This window comes from Dipodomys merriami, unplaced genomic scaffold (assembly GCF_024711535.1).
Source record: "Dipodomys merriami isolate MVZ:Mamm:240054 unplaced genomic scaffold, mDipMer1.0.p SCAF_1, whole genome shotgun sequence".
NCBI classification, from domain to species: domain Eukaryota; kingdom Metazoa; phylum Chordata; class Mammalia; order Rodentia; family Heteromyidae; genus Dipodomys; species Dipodomys merriami.
This window is the reverse complement of record NW_027202270.1, coordinates 7,404,869-7,419,008: the sequence shown is the minus strand read 5'-3', so window position 1 is coordinate 7,419,008 and position 14,140 is coordinate 7,404,869. Positions and strand designations below refer to the sequence as shown.

Below are 14,140 nucleotides of genomic sequence, written 5' to 3'. Positions count from 1 at the left end.
TCCCTCACTTGGACCCCCAGGACCCCGAGTCTTAGTGAGAAGAACCGGTCTGTGGCTAGGGGACTCTCAGGGCAATGTGGCGCAGTCTCCACGCCAGCTCGGAGTCACTAGACCTGTCTCTGACCCTCAGAGAGGGTCCCTGAGACCTCCTTTAGGGAGCCCCCCCCCCGATTTGGGGGAGAGGGGCTCATGACCCATTCATGTCACGTCTCTACCTCCTACAAAAGTGACTTTTGGAGATGGTTTTAAACAACGCTTTACACAATTTAAGTATCTACTTGCGTTCTGTGTCATAAGCCGTCATGCCGCTCCTCTGCGCTGCCTAAGAAATACTTAGATTGATGTTGATTCATGGGCAAGAGATGGCTTGGGGGCTCGCTGGTCTCTGGTCCCCGAATGTCCGATTTCCTTGAGCAGATCTCTCTGTCAGAGCAGAGTGCCTGACTCTGGGGGACAGGAAGAGTTCCTAGAGCCCCCTCACCCCACCCCCAGGCTCCAGCCCCAGACTCCAGCCCTAACATCCTGCAGCAAGCTTTATCCAGCAGCCTTTGCGCTGCCAAGGGAACCTCCGTGTGTCTCCTGGAGAGCAGGTTTGGGGGAGCAGACAATGGGGCATACTGGGTGCTGAGCCCCGCTCTTGAAGGATAGTTCCCGTTGCTGAGAAGCCTGAGAATGAACTCATAAAAGGAAGAGTCAATCACAAGGAGAGTCATCTGCCCAGCGACTAAACCTGATCCTCAGGTGCCAGAGGACTGGCATGGAGGGGGCTTTCTGGGGCAGCCGCCGGGCCCACCTGAGCTCACCACAGTGCCTACCGCATGCCGCGTCCTGCTTCCTTCCAGCAGGCCCCTGACTCCCAGAGCTCCCAGAGGCCCCGTGCCTGCGGGCAGGAAGCCCCAGGGAGGAGTCAGAGGACAGGGGTAGGGGCCGGACACCAGCGCAGAGCCAGAGGGAGTTCAAGGGCAAAGAAGAGTGAACAGCAAAGAAGGGCCAGGAGGGCAGGGCAGAGGGAGGGAAATCGAGGATGAGCTGGCTGGGGGCCTAGCTCTGCAGATGGCAAAGGAAGAGGCGGCTGGCTGCTAGGAGATGGGAGGCTGTGTGGAGGAGGGCAGCCAGGGCGAATGAGGGCAGGGCAGGGCAGCAGGAAGAAAGCACCGCCACTCTCCATGGGACTTGCGTGGATCTCTCGGGGGAAGTGGGCCCCGAGGCCCTGCCGTCCGAGCTGAGTGTCTTGGTTCTGTTCTTGTGAGTTTGTCCTTGTGATTTCACACAAAGACAAAGGAGAGTGCTTGAGACTGGAAAGCACAGGTGAGCCCCAGACATTTTGTTTGCCGCATAGCTGTGCCCACTGTAAAGATGTAGAAGTTGAGGACTCTGGTGGCCACATCAGCACTTGGGCTAGTAGGGCAAGGCCCCTTACAGCCTGAGTCTGTTCATGTTAGGCCTCCTTGGGCCCTGGGACCAGTGGTGGGCTCTGCTCTGAGACCACCGTGACCGCCGGGTGTGTGGGCATCCCAGACGAACACATCTTCCTCGCTCTCTTTGGTCTCTCCATGGCATGGGTTCCTGAGAGATGTCCAAGCTCAGGAATTTTCTGGAATGACCAAGAGTAGGCACTGTGTTTATCTTTGGACGTATTTGTGGCAGGGTGGAGGGAGAGAATGGAAGACCAGAAAGCCAACAATGGCAAGACTTGGGGAGCTAAGAGTCTCCTATGGACAGCCCGCGCAGGAAAGTCTGTGAGAGATTCTGATCTCCAATTTAACACCAGAAAACCAGAAGTGGTGCTGTGGCTCAAGTGGTAGAGCGTTTGCCTTGAGCTGAAGAGCTGAGGGACAGCGCTCACACCCAGAGTTCAAGCCCCATGACTGACAAAAAAAGAAAAAGACAAAAAAAGTCTGCTAATGGCATCTGCCTAGGGAGGGTGAGTCGGGCACACAAGTCGCCAAGTCTACCTCGGTTCTCTGAGGCTGGAGCCCACGGTGGGACCAGAGACCACAGTCCGGTAAGAAAACCCTTCGGTGATGACCACCTGCCATCCTCACTCATGGTGACATCAGCCAGGGGGTTCGAGTCCCAGGAAGGCCCTGGGGTTCCCATGGGAATTACTGACCACGGGCCAGGCAAGCCTGTGGCGTGGGCAAGGAAACACCACATCCCCCACAGGGGACCCTATGGTTTTCCTTGGAATTTCCATAAGCACAGTGGCCTAGAAACCATGAAGCAGCTCAGGTCCTTCGCGGAGGGCAGCGGCTGAGCCAGACACCTGCCAGGCAGCGGCCACACCCAGTCCATCCCTGGGAAAAACCCAAAAGGGAACGGAGGCTGCCGAGGGACCTGGGGGCTGAGGATTCCAGCAAGTAGCTCTGCTCAGTGAGGGGAGGGAGGGAACAGAGATGACTGCCGTCTGCATGAGAAGCTGCTCTCAAAGTGAAATCGAGAAAGCGCTGGGGCTGACTCGCGGCGGTGGTGTTCTTCGGAGGTCTGCTGCGGCAGGAGGCTCACTGGACCAGCAGCACTGAATGCTTTGTCACAAATTGACAACAAGCTTGCTTATCAGGGCCCGTGTCGCTGTCCCAAACATCCCAAGGCGGCTCCTTGGCTGCCTCATGACCATTGAGAGTCGTGTGTATGTGTGTGTGTGTGTGTGTGTGTGTGTGTGTGTGTGTGTGTGTGTGTGTGTGTGTACCTCCTGGGACTTGAACTCAGGGCCTGGGTGTTGTCTCTGAGTTTTCTGTTTTGTTTTGTTTTTTTAATCAAGGTTAGTGGCTCTATTTGAGCCACCGTTCTACATCCAGATTTTTGGTGGTTAATTGGAGATAAAAGTCTCATGGTCCTTCCTGCCTTGGCTGGCTTTGAACCACAATCCTCAGATCATAGCTCCTAAGTAGCTAGGATGACAGGTGTGAGCCACCGAATGACTCTTGTGCTCCTCAAGTGACAGGTTCTACACTCTGCAGATGTGACAGAGAACCAGAACACAATCCCAGACACACACGTCCCTGCCCGGGGAAGAGCCAGAGTCCTGCAGTGTTCTTGTGACCCAGCCCCATGATGCTGCTAGAAGCTGAGCTTCTCTGCCCACCTGGCCCTATGGGAAAGAAGATTGTGTCAGCCTGCTCAGGCCTTGTAGAAGGGGAAGGGGTGTGGAATGGGAGAGAATGAGCTGGTTGGACGTGGAGGGGTGGGTAACATCTCATGGTCATAGACAAGGCAGACAGAATACTAAAGGAGGCTAAGGTGACCCTGGCAAAAAAAAAAAAAATAGTAGAGATAGGGAGAAGAAAACAAATTCACAAATGAGTAGGGTGAAGAGAGCCATCATGAGGCTGGGATGTGAGAGAACGAGGCCAACAAATAATTGGGGAGGCAGCTGCCTCCTACAAGGAGTGTTTAGAAAGCCAACAACAGTGAAGGATCTCCCTGATTTGCTGTGTATTAAGAATGCAGTCCAGGGGCTGGGAAGGTGGCTCAGTGGTAGAGCACTTGCCTTGCATGCCTGAGGCCCTGAGTTCGATTCCTCAGCACCACATAAGCAAAAAGAAAAAAGCTGGAAGTGGCGCTGTGGCTCAAGTGGTAGAGCGCTAGCCTTGAGCTGAAGAGCTGAGGGACAGCACCCAGGCCCAGAGTTCAGGCCCCACGACCGAACCCAAAAAAAAAAAAGAATGCAGTCCAAGCCAGGTGCCAGTGGCTCACGCCTGTAATCCTAGCTACTGAGGAGGCTGAGATCTGAGGATCATGATTCAGAGCCAGCCCAGGCAGGAAAGTCTGTGAGACTGTTATCTCCAATAAACCACCAGAAACCTGGAAATGACACTGTGGCTTAAAGTCGTAGAGCACTAGCCTTGAGCTGAAGAGCTCAGGGACAGCACCCAAGCCCAGAGTTGAAGCCCCATGACTAACAACAACAAAGAAGAATGTAGTCCAAACCCAGCACCAGTAGCTCACACCTGTAATCCTAGCTATTGAGGAGGCTGAGATCTGAAGATCATCATTTGAAGTGAGGCCAGCCAGGAAATTCATGAGACTCTTCTCTCCAGTTAACCAGCACACCCCCACTCCCACTCCCGCCCCCACCCCCCAAAAAAGCCAGAAGTAAAGCTTTGGCTCAAGTGGTAGAGTGCTAGCCTTGAGCAAAAAGAACTAAGGGACAGCACCCAGGCCCTGAGTTTAAGCCCCAGTACTGGTACACACACGTACCTACACAAAGAACACTCCTCCATGTTTAATGTGTGTCTAACTTTCCCATGGCTCATGTCCCATCCTTCTGCAGACCTGGCCCAGGAGACCCGTTACTTCTCATACTGACCTGCTCAACCCTGAGCCCCGCCTTCTCACCAGCGGCTCAGCGCCGCGCCTCCTCCTCCAGGCTGGCACCACCGTTCTTGGGAAAGTGGGCTCATTTTCCTGCGGTTAGTTCTTACTGTTTTAGGGGTGTGAATAGAACACGGCAGTGTGTGGAGTTATGGAGAGCAGTGACTGCAAATGACCTTGGCCATGGGGAGCCGAGGACTGAGATGAGTAGAAGAGCAGAAGCCCCGTGCCGGGACGGCAGCCAGCAGCACCGGCCCACTGGGCGCTCCCAAGCAAAGCGAGAACACGTAATTAAAAGGCGCACTTGCCATCAGGAAGATTGCATCGAGACTGCAAGTGTGATTAGGGATTCGGTTATATTCTCAACTCAGGGGAATACAAGCCATTCCACACGCCCTACTCCTTTCCCAGTAACACCGAATCTCCTGGCTGAACTTCCTGGCTAATTTTGTGTCCTGCTTAAAGAACTGTGTTCAGGCCATGCGTGGTGGCTCATGCCTATAATCCCAGTTCCTCCAGAGGCTCAAAGGATCATGATTTGAAGCCAGCTATGGCAGACAAACCCAAGAAACTCCAATTAACCATCAAAAAATGGAGTCGTGGCTCAAGTGGCAGAGTGCCAACAACAACAACAAAAAAATTAAGAGATAGCACCCAGACTCTGAGTTCCTCAGGACCAGCACATATAACACACACACACACACACACACACACACACACACACACACATGCACCAGTGCACATATTATATTCAACATTAACTAGCCCTCATAGGCTACCTGTGAGCCTTCTTGAAACACAAACCCAGCCCCAAGATCGCCTGGGCACCAATTCCCCACACAGTACCCCAACAGAAGCGGACAGCAATGTCAGTCCAGACACTGGCTGCCTCCTTGCTGTTCACAGGCCAGCTCTTCAGCCCCGTGAGTGTGACCCCTGAGCCAGGCCAGGTGCCCTCCCCACCTCCCACTCCTGATCTTCTGTCGTTGCCACACCAGCCTCCAGTACCAGCTGGGGCTGGTAAGGCTTTCCTTCCTCTTATGAAAGAACTTTCTAGAGGCTACAGGAAAAGTGGCACTGCCACAGATTAAACACAGCAGGAGAGGCCAATCATCTTTAATTAAGCCTGATATCAAAAAGATCTGGAAAACTATGTAAAAAATGATGCCTCTAACTCATTAAGCATTTTTTTCTTTTTATTTATGTGTGTGCGTGTGTGAGTGTGGTGCTAATAGAACCCAGGGCTATATGTATTCTAGGCAAATGCTCTATTACTGAGTCACAGTCCCCAGACCCTATGAAAAATGTTATTATGGTGCGATTGTAAGGTTTTCTAGTTTTGTTTCTAAGATAGACATACTGATGGATAGAATATCCATAGTAAAAAGCTTAGGCTGGGCGCTGGTAGCTCACACCTATATTCCTTTCTACTCCAGAGGCTGAGATCTGAGAATCATGGTTCAAAGTGCAGACAAATCCAAGAGACTCGTCTCCAACTAACCAGCAAAAAGCCAGAAGTGTAGGCATGGTTCAAATGGTAGGGCATTAGCTATAAACCAAAAACCCAAGCAGGAGTTCCAGGTCCTGAGCTCAAGCCCCAGTACTAGCATGAAGAAAAAGATGAGAGAGACAGACAGAGAGACAAAGAAATAGAGAGGAAAAGAGAGAGAGAGAGCTAGGGGCATGGTTCAAGAGGTAGAGCACCCGCCTAGCAAACACAAGACCCTGTAAGCACAAGTTCAAACTCCAAGACAACCACAAAAGTTTTGACCTGGTGCTAGTGATTCACACCTACCATTCTAGCAACTCAGGAAGCTGAGATCTAAGAATCATAATTCATAGCCAGCCTGGGTAGGAAAGTCTGTGAGACTCTTATCTCCAATGAACCACCAAATAGCTAGAAGCAGAGCTGTGGCTCAAGTGGGAGAGTACTAGCTTTGAACTCAGAGATAGCACTCAAGCCCTGAGTTCAAGCCCCGGGACTGGCACCCCCTCCAAAAAAAAGTTTTTGAGGTCCTTAACAATGCATAATAGTAGAAAGGAGCCCTGAGGTCTCAGGGTTTGAGACTCTCTGGCTTAGAAACAATGTGGCAGAGCAAGGGACGGGAGCAGGCCTTCTCTGAGCAGTCTTTGTGCCCGCCTCCCGTGCAGCTGCCCTGGACACAATGCAAGCAATAAAACTTGCGGGGTGGGGGTTAATTTCTTTAATCTCTTCTTCCTGTACTTTTCTCCTCTTCTCTCGCCCTTCTTCCTTGCTTGGCTCTTGCTTTGCTTTGCCTTCCCCTCCCTTAGTTCCAACTCTCATAACAAAAGCCACACTGATAACACTGAAGTTTTTTCTTACATCTCAATTGAGATTTAATGGCATTTGAAGTAGACTTTTCATTATTACTAATCCCAAATCAAAGTAAGTCATGTGAACATTTTGAAAACTCATCTTCACACGCATATAGTCAATGTGCTGAAAATGAAAATAAGATGGTTTTTCATATCAAGCTGGCAGAGATATATCAAATAGAAGGTAATTTAGAACATGTACCCTTAAAATTAACCTGCTCTGGCTGGACACTGGTGGCTCATACCCAAGATCTGAGGATCACAGTTCAAAGTCAGCCTGGACAGAAAAGTCTGTAAAACTTATCTCCAACTAACCACCAAAAAAGCAAGAAGTGGAGCTGTGGCTCAAGTAGTAAAACACTAGCCTTGAGAAAAAAAAAATCTCAGAGAAGCACCCAGGCCCTGAGTTCCAGCCCCAGGACTGCCATGAGCACACATGTGCACGCATGCGCACACGTACACACACACACACACACACACACACACACACGTAGCCTAGCCCCAGAGAAGCATAAAAGGCCACTAGCTCCACTTGGCACCAATTGCAGCCTGGAATTGTCTGGGATCTTACAGAGAGGGTTTCTGGACATTGGGCAGAGGCCCCCTGACCAGAGGAACTGTTATCACTGCTGGCGTGACCTGTAGCACTGAGAAGACCCTGTACAGCCAGGACATCAGGAGCTGTGGTTGCTTGCAAGCATATGGAAACATCCTCCTGGGGCTCTAAGCACCATTCCATAATGCATGCTTGTAAGAGACAGCCCGGCCCTAGCCATCCTGCCTAGAAGACTTCAGCTGGAGTCTACCAATGACTCCCACTCTACACAAGGTTGGTTCTGGCCTCTGTTTTTCCCATAGTGTCTCTGGCCCCTCTGATCCTCACTTGTTCTCAGAGTCCCTGCAAGCAAGACCCTTGTCCTCAGATAGCTGTGAGGGTTGTGGGGTTTTCTAAAGTTTTGGGGGGGTATAGGAGGGGCTGCAGAGTAATGGAGATCTCACGTTACAAAGGCTCAAGCTTTCCGACAGTCAGGCAGGCATCTCCCCAGCCAAAATGGCCGCTGGTCACCTTGAACCTGGAGAATGTCCTCCGCTCTAACCTCACACAGGCCCAGCCTTTGAGCGGCAGGCTGGACTTACCCACTGCCTTCTGGAGCCTTCCCTTGTGCCGTGGGAGACTCTGAGCTGTGGCGCAGGTGCCTGCAGACACCTGTGCCTCCAGCCCCACTCTCCTCCTCACCACTGGTCCCAGCAAATATTTTTATTCCCTTTCAACTGGGACTTGGTGTATTAGGATGACTTTTGGACTCACACACACCCAAGTGTCCAGAGATTAGCAGAGTGGTGGCTGGCTGAAATGGACCTCAGCCACCAGGGAGGTTTTGTGGGGAATCTGGGAGCATTACTTGGTGTATCTGGGATGGTGAGAATAATTCCTCTCTGCTCAAATGTGTCATAGCAGCCCCAGAACTTGTGGATATGTTCCATTCCATCGTGCCGATGGGATTGAAGTTGCAAACCCACTGACCTGGGAAATTGCTCTGGTTACCTGGGTGGTCCCAATGTAATCATAAGAATTCTTAAAGACAGAGATGGAGCCAAGAGAAAGTCACGGGAACAGGAGGTGCAAAGGACTCAGCCACTGCTTTGGAGATGAAAGATGGGGCCAGGAGCCAAGGAATGCAAGGACACAAGCAGAGCAGCCTCTCTGGCTGAAAAAGGCAAGACACGGGTACCCCAAGAGCCTCCCAAAGGGCAATAGATATGCATACTTGATCACATACCAGCGAGGCTTGTGCTGTACTTCTGACCTACAGAACCAGAAGATAATGCACTGTGCTGATGTGTTGATGGAGGCAAGGCTCAAGTGATAGAGAGCTAGCCGTGAGCAAAATAAAGCTTAGCAAGAGCCTATGTGTCTGAGTTTAAGCCCTGGCCCTCACACTGAAGTGAGGGGCTTGCAAATGTGATGTTTGACAGCAGCAACAAGAAACACAACTTCTCACACACTGTCACAGGACAAGAACTCTGCCCATTCCAGAAGTCCTGGGATGAGACCGCAGCTGATTGTGACAAGGGCATTAGTGGTCAGGGATCTCTTCCCTGCCTTGCCCAGGATGCCCATCTGCTAAGTTGGACCTTGCCAAAGACCAAGAGGGTAGTCAAGCACTGGTAGCTCACGCCTGTAATCCCAGCTACTCATAAAGCTGAGAGCTCAGAATCATGATGTGAAGCCAGCTCAGGTAGGAAAGTCTGCAAAGTAGCCCGAAGTAGAGCTAACAATGGCTCAAGCAGTAGAACACCAGCCTTGAGCTGAAAAAGCCAAGGGAGAACACCCTGAGTTCAAGTTCCAGTACCAGTATGCGGGCGGGGGGCGGGGGGAAGGCCATGAGCTTGAGAAAGCATGAGCTTTCCAACACAAGCAGGACGAGAGGGCTGGCAAACCCCAGGGCGCCTGGAAGCCTTCTCCCCTGGGGAATTCCCAGAAGGCAAGTCCTTAGTGACAGAGACTCAGAGGTTAATGCTGGGGAGCAAGTCACATCAGCTGAGCTCATTCAGAGAACCACAGCTTCCAAAAGACTGCAAGCTCACTGAATTCTGATAAACAGGGCCATGTCTCACACAAGCCGCAATGCCCACGAAGCCGTCATAACTAGGGGACTTCTAAGCAAGCTGGACAACTCGTGTTTCACATCCTCTGCTACTCACCTCCCCGCTGGGCCCAAATAGCTGACCCTAGCTTCGAACTGGCATCCAGGGCCTGGTCCTCCAACCCCATCCCTTGACAGGGTACAACTTGTATGACCAAGGCCTGTCCCTGATCATCATTTTCAGTGTTTCTGGACCCACTCTGTCACCTGAGGGGAACTTGACTCAGCTCCCTAATGATCAACTTCCTGTTGGTGTTGAGGCTTCGCTTTCAGACCACAGCCATGTTTCCCTTCTTCCTACGTCATTGGCAGAAGCTTCTAGGCAGTTTCTGAGTTCTGACAATATTCAACTTTCTATTTGTTCCTGAACCAACAAATCCTAGGAGAGGGCGGGGCAGCTGCAGCCAGCCTGGGCTCTGGTTAGTTCTCAGTGTCTCTCTGAGACTGAGGGGGGGTCTCTGTCCCTTTCCCACAGGTTCTGATGACCCACCTCATCTCCCAGTGGTGGAAGCCCTAGAATGTTCATGATCGAGCCCTTCACACCCACTTTGAACCTGGGTCGTCAGTCTAGAAGCTTCCTGGGCTCCCTGTCTATTTACTCTCAACATCTAAACACTTCATTTTTTTCTTCAACATCTAAAACCTTCATTTTTGATTCAGCTTCTGAAGTTCTTGTCATAAATGGAAATTTTTCAACTTCCTACAAAATGACTTGGAGAACCCCTCTCCACCTGTCTCCACAGAGTAGCACCTTTGCTAAGTACTCTACTACTAACTACTAACTACTCAACCCCTCTTTTTTTAAAATTCCAGACATATTTACTGAGCAATAACTATGTGCTAATGACTTCAGCAAACTGCTAGACACAGTGGCAAACAAGATAAGCACACCCCTGCCTGGAATGCTCATAACCCAGAGGGAGGAGACAATGAACAAGTAGCGAGCAGACAGGTCAGCTGGAAATGGGGGCCAAAGACAAAATAAAAGCAAGGGCCGTTCAAGCCCCACTATCAGCACACACACACACACACACACACACACACACACACACACACACACACACACACACACACACACACACACACACACAAAGCAAGGGAAGAGAATTGAGAGGGACAGGGCAGAGGGTGAAATTTGAACTATAAGACTAGGGAAGGCCATAGTGCAAAGCTATGGCTGTGAAGCAAAAATCAAATACAATTCAAGTCTAGAGAAGATTTCACTTGCCCAAGTAGACCAGATGTCTGCCCAATTTTCTCAGGGACTATAAGATAATGCCAGAGGCAATTTCACTGAGAATTCTTGTTCTAGTGCTTATATGAAAGGAAGATTTTTTTTACCCCCAACTTTTATTCTTTAAATATGAATCTTACAGAAAAGTTGAAAAACAAAGACAAATACCTGACCTTTCCAATTACTGTCTGTGTGCACATGTGTATATAATACACCTTTTTTTTTTTTTTTTTTTTTTTTTTTGCTAAGCCATTTGCAGTAAGTGGCAGACAGAATTTCATCTCACACTTAAATACTTTACCTTCATCTCTTCAAGGAAGGACATTCTCTTATGTAACTACAGTTCCATCCTCATGGCCAAGGAATAGAATATAGTTGTATTCTTACATAACAGACAGTTCTTATTCAAATTTCTACCAATCACCTCCCAAATGACTTTGGGCTTTTTTTAAGGGGGAGGCCTTGTTGTTTTTTTGTCAGTTGTGGGGCTTGAACTCTGGGCCTGGGCACTCTCCCTCAGCTCTTCAGATCAAGGTTAGCACTCTACCACTTAAGCCACAGCGCCACTTCCGGGTTTCTGGCGGTTCATTGGAGATTAGAGTCTCACAGACTTTCCTGCCCGGGCTGGCTTTGAACTGTGATCTCAGATCTCAGCCTCCTGAATAGCTAGGATGACAGGCATGAGCCACCAGCACCCAGTGCGGAGGATTTTTTTTTAAGGCTATAAAACTAATTATAAACTAATATAAAACTAATTTCACTCATGTTCACACATTTTCACCCAGAGCTACAACCTCCATCTTCTTTTGTCTTTTATGACATTGCCGTTTTCGGATAAGTCTCTGGCCCATCCCATAATGTCTGTCTGCCTAGTCGCTTCCTCCTGAGGTAAGTCAAGGTAAGCACTTTCAACGAGAATGTTACACAGGTGTCGTTCCTAATACATTAAGAGATACATAATTAGTTTGTCCCATTACATGTAAGTCTAGGGATGGGGGACAGTTCTGGGGCTTGAACTCAAGGCCAGCGAGCTCTCTATTATCACTTTAGCTCAAAGCTAGCACTCTACCACTTGAGGCACAGCTTCACGTTGGGCTTTTTGGTGGTTAACCAGAGATAAGAATCTCACAGGCTTTGCTGCCCAATACAGCTTCAGATGCGGATCCTCAGATCTCAACCTCCAGAGTAGCTAGTATTACAGGCATGAGCTACTAGCACCCAGCTTTAAGTCTATTTTTGACCATCCAGTTAAGGTAAGTCCCAAAGGTCTTGGCTCTGTAATTATCAAATAATCCTTCAATGTTGTATAAAAATCCTCTTCCCAACCACCTTCCACCTGGCGGGAGTGGGAATCTTGGTACAGGTGCTTAACAACATAATGGCTTTCTACTTCTACAGTTGTTTCTTCATTTATTAACTGGCATTCTTCTGTGAAGAAAAGCTGGAATCTAGGAGGTTTTTTTTTTTAATGCCATAAATCATAAAACAGAAAAAAATAATCTTTCCCTAGAAATAGAGCCGCAGGCCTGGGCACTGTGACAGGAGGCCGTCGGGTGGCGGGCGGGTCGGTAATCACACTTCCCAAAGCGGAATTGCCTAGTCACGGTCGCCATGGCTCTTCCTCCGCCTCCCCTTCCCCCTCCAACCGTTCCTTTCATTGAGAATTCTGTGGCCCCAGGATTAAGCGCTCTGTGTACACTAGTGTTTTATGGCCTGTAGGAAATGAATGGTTTTTAATCTCACTTTTCAGATGAGGAAAATCACAGACAGAAATGAAACTTCCCTACATTCACCCAGAGAGTAAGAGACCAAGATCACTTAGTGACAAAGGTCTCTTCTTCAATTACTAAAATATCACTTTGTAGAAATATAGGCCCACCATAGCAGTTCTTACTAATAGCAAAATAAAACAAAAACCAACAACAAAAAAACCCTCTTCTTCCTCTTGTCTTATTACCAATGCACAATTAAAAGATTAGACTACTTAAGAGGCTGAGATTGGATAATCACCATTTGAAGTGGACTGGGCAGACCAATTTGAGAGACTCTTATCTCTAATTAACCAGCAAAAAGCCAGAAAGGCACAAGTGGTAGGAAAGTAGACATGGATGAGTAACAACCAGCGAGAGTACAAAGTCCTCAGATCAAGTCCCAGTACAAGCACCAAAAAGAAAGTCAAAGCCAGCTACTGGTGGCTTATACCTGTATTCCTTGCTATTCAGGAGGGTAAGATCTGATGATGGAAGCTAACCAAGGCAGGAAAGCCCATGAGATTCCAACTAACCACCAAAAAGCCAGAAGTGGAGCTGTGACTCAAATGGTAGAGGGCCAGATTTGAGCAAAAAAGCTAAGGGACAGCATCCAAGCCTTGAGTTCAAGCCCTAGTACCAGCACAAACAGAAAAGGGAAAACTGCTACCAGGTGTGGGCAAATGTAACCGTTCTCTGTATTCATATTCCTATTTCTCATCTTTCCCACAATGAATATGCACTGCTTTCATGGCAGATACATAATGCTTCCAAAGAAAAGGTGCAGGGAGCAGAATTTCTAGATATGAGATTCAGAAGGTTTTTCTTCATCCAACCCACGATCCCTGGGGGAGCAGGTGGCTCACATCTGATGTCATACACTAGCAAGCCGTGATTTAGAAACATGTGTGACTCATTCTATAGCAAATTCACTAATGTTCCAGTTTTCTAACAACAAGCCAGCTCTGAGCAAGATTCCAGGCAGCTATGGGGAACACCTAATCCCAGGTTTCGAACCTCAAAATATTTGCCAAGTATGAGCAAGACAAGGGATGACTATTGGGAAGGCCAAGATAAGAAGTAGGAAAAGAAGAGGATTAACCTTTAACCAAGAAGGTCACATACAGAAGAGGTTACTAAGGAATCAAGAAACTTCTAGAAAGACTGCTAGAATCCCAGATCAACCTGCCATTATTCAGAGTGGGGAAGATGTAGGGACTTTGTAACTTTCTTGTCTTTCTTATTTTTTGTTAGTCCATGTGCCTCTCTGTAGCTTTCAGCGGAGAGGGGAAAATATCTCTGAAAGGAAAAGCAAAATTAGCAGGAAGACAACCCCATGACAAAACCATGTATCATTCTGATCGCCAAAAAAGCCACCAAAAAGCACTAAAGAACCTCAAAGTCAGTCCCTTTCATCCACGGAAGAAGAAGAAAAAAGCAGAAGCTGAACACACTGAAAAAACAATCGGTGACTTTTCTTAGAGTCCTCAGAAGATCCCAGGGGAATCACCCACGCTGCAAATGGAAAAACGGGCGGTGAGCCACGACTTACCTGGAGCAGAAGCCAGCGCCGGAGCCTGGAGGAACCGGTAGGATTGCAAGTGGTGTGGATAAAGTTCTGGAGACTGAGGGTAGACTAGCTTGAAAGACAAAAAGTCCTGGGGGTCCGGTCTTCAGGACCCTCCCCCACTTTCCTGAAGTTTATTCCACTTCCACCATCTGAAAATGGGAGAGAAAGCCCAGTCTCCCAGTAAGGGGAGAAGAAAAGTAACTATTTCACAACAGGATCAGGAAAAAGTAACCATTTTTTAAGCCCAGAACATTCTGTTCTCCCTAACCAAGGCCTGCTGGGAAGGGAC

At 49.0% G+C, this 14,140-nt stretch overlaps 1 protein-coding gene across 1 annotated transcript in view; it reads right to left on the bottom strand.

Moving 5' to 3' along the window:
* The window catches only part of Gpr55 (G protein-coupled receptor 55), a 41,974-nt gene extending 28,071 nt beyond the window's left edge, over positions 1-13,903 (bottom strand). Inside the window, exon 1 of the mRNA XM_070023337.1 lies at positions 13,834-13,903. The gene's annotated coding sequence lies outside the window, so the exon portion shown is untranslated. The remainder of the gene's footprint in view (positions 1-13,833) is intronic.
* Positions 13,904-14,140: the final 237 nt, after the last annotated feature.